We start from the raw sequence: 2946 nt of genomic DNA, 5'->3' as shown, positions 1-2946 counted from the left end.
GTACATATTGAAGTCAGATAGTGTGATACTTCCAGCATGGTTCTTTTTGCTTAGGATCATCCTGGCTATTCAGGCTCTTTTTTTGGTTCTACATGAATTTTAAAAATAGTTTTTTTTCTAATTCTGTGAAAAACGTCACTGGTAGTTTAATGGAAATAGCATTGAATCTACAAATTACTTTGGGCAGTATGGCCATTTTCACAATATTGATTCTTACTATCCATGAAATAAAAAATATAATTGAGTCCCATCATCAACATCATGGAAATGACTTTAAGAGAAAACCATTTAGATGACTACTATTGCTTCCTATTTTCCACCAGTAAATAGTTGTCACTGATAAATTGACAGCCATGAGTCTGACAAGAATGTTTAAGATATGTCATATAATACAACATGCCTGTTTACAGAGGCAAAAATTCTAAGAAACAACTTATGTGTACTTCTTGGTTTCATGATACAAAATAAGCACAGAAGCACCACCCATGCCACTGAGAACACTGGACAATGAACCCTTGAAAAACATTAGTCTCCTTCATCATGCACATTCTTCCTTCAGCAGTCAAAAATGACTGTGTACATGATGTCAGATCCTTTGTGCCCTGACTGTATCATCATTCAGCAGTGAACAGTGTCAAATGGAGAGGAAGTCAACCCAGCAACGACAGTGACAGACTGTGCGATCATCCAGCTGATGATGATGTGAGCACTCTTCGGATCTGGAAGTATTCCCGTTGCGGTGTCACAGCTACTGAAGTAGGCAGCTAGGTAGATAATACCTTGGACAGACATGGTAAAACCATGGGACAAGTCCTTAATCCTATCAGATTTGTAGACATTAACCAGGCGGTCTTCAAGGCTTCTGAATTCCCTTTCAGCTCCAGCTTTACCCATATCGGCTGGTAGATGGGTATGAGCAAAATCAAGTGAACAAAACACAAGGATGGTGGCCCCAGCGCACTGCCTGATGCCAGATTCCTTGCCACGTAATGCCAAAAGTGGGTCCTTTTGTCCACACCACCTAGGAAGATCTGCTAGTATTTATTTTTGAAGGCAAAATTGAGAGCCTGGGTGGGGAAGTATCTGATGACATTGGCCAGGTTACTGCGCCAGAAGGACAGGACTCCCTGCTCCTTGGGAATACTGACCATGTAGTCTATAATGCCCTTGTATTGCTTATCTGCAGAAATTTGCTTACTGGCATGCTGCACCCACAGTAGCAGCTTGAGCCACTCGATGGGGGCTACTGCCACCTTGGAGATGGCTGCAACCACTCCACCTGCCAGGAAGTCCCTGTTGAAGGAAACAGTGACATCTGCCATGTTGAAAGAAAAGGGGAGGCAGCCTGCTGCGGGATGAGATTGGGCCAGGAACTGGCTTTGACTCCAGGGCTCTGGGCCCTCATGTTATTTCAGAGTGTAGGCTTGCTATTTATAGGGCACATCTAAGAGTTTCTATTAAAAATTATGGGACTGCAATCTCCTGAAATATTAAGTTTTGTAGTACTAATATATTATCTTTTTCCCTTATAAGTTCTGGTAATAAAATATGGTCCTTAAAAGCCTACCTTTTTGATATTTGTTGTGACATGTTTGATGGCCTAACACATAGCCAATTTTATTTAAGGATTCTTTTGTACTTAAAAAGTATATGTATTCTGAAGTTGCTTCATGCTATTCTAAATATATTGATTATATCAAGCTTATTATTTTTTCTATTCAATATTTTTTAGTGTTTTCTTCTTTTCTCTGCTTGATAATAAAAATCTTAAAAGAATTCGATTAAAATTTTCTGTTCTATTTATTTGAAAATCTTTTCTTGTGGTTCTGTGAGCTTCTTTTTATTTTCCTTGTGTTTTACAAGCACACAAGTTTAAAATCATGGTATTTCTCTATTTTCACTTGAAGTGACACATTTATACCTGGTGATAATTTTTCATGTTAAGTATCTATTTTCCTAATATTAATATAACTACTTCAGTTTTCTTTTTATTTGTATTTATCTAAAATTTTATTTCTATTCCTTCCTTGTATGTGTGACCTTCATATGAATCTCATGTAAATAACTATATTTTGTACAGTTAATCTTGCACACTATTTATTTTATTGGTTTATTTGCTTCTATTCCATTTATTATAACTAGTCATAAAATTGAGTTATTTCTACATATTATTTTGTGCTTTCTATAAGTCTTAATATTTTTCTTCTTTTTTTTCCTTATTTCAAATACTGATTGAGATATATTGTTTTCTTTATTTCATTTTTTTCTCTCTACTCTTTTGGAGATTATATCCTGAATTTCTGTTCTCTTAGTCCCTTGGAGATTTTAAGATAACAATTAAATTTATCAAAGTATAAAATTAATCAATAATCACCCTATTCTTAAATTACTACTAGGGTTTATGGTACTGCTTCAAAAGCTTTCTCTTCATATATTTGCTATTATTGTGGAGCATTTTAGCTATATTTCTCTTTTTCATCCTATTAAATTTTGTTTTTGTCATTATTTTATAAGGGCAATGTTTTAGATTTATTCATACATTTCTCTTCCATAGCTTCTCTCTGGCATTATTTTTTCTCCTTCTTTTAGAAATGGTATAACTAGGTTTTGCATGTAATATATGATCTCACTTACTGTTTTTTGCAAAATCAATTTAGTTTTTCTTGTTCTTGAAAGGCAATTTTAATGAGCATACAACTTATCTGAACTTTGGATATATCCTAACTGCTTCCATTGTTTTGTTGACAATTCAACAAACTTATATTGACTTCTATTGTTCTCCTTAGTTGGTAATCTGCCTTCTTCATATATCATCTTTTCTTTTTTTTCTTTGTTGATCTGCAGTTTCAATATGGTATGTAGAAATACATTGATTTTTATTTACTTCTACATTAGCTATTTTGAGCTTTGAATCTGAGAACTGGTTCTAGAAACTTCAGTTTGAAA

At 34.4% G+C, this 2946-nt stretch overlaps 1 pseudogene; it reads right to left on the bottom strand.

Annotated features, from left to right (window-relative positions):
- Window positions 1-433: 433 nt before the first annotated feature.
- Window positions 434-1393, bottom strand: LOC105727050 (ADP/ATP translocase 2-like; annotated as a pseudogene).
- Between the last annotated feature and the right edge of the window lie 1553 nt (window positions 1394-2946).

Source organism: Aotus nancymaae, unplaced genomic scaffold, assembly GCF_030222135.1.
Source record: "Aotus nancymaae isolate 86718 unplaced genomic scaffold, 86718_ANA_hifiasm-v0.15.2.pri h1tg000009l, whole genome shotgun sequence".
Lineage (NCBI taxonomy): Eukaryota > Metazoa > Chordata > Mammalia > Primates > Aotidae > Aotus > Aotus nancymaae.
The sequence above is the reverse complement of the archived record's forward strand: the minus strand, read 5'-3'. Positions and strand labels throughout refer to the sequence as shown.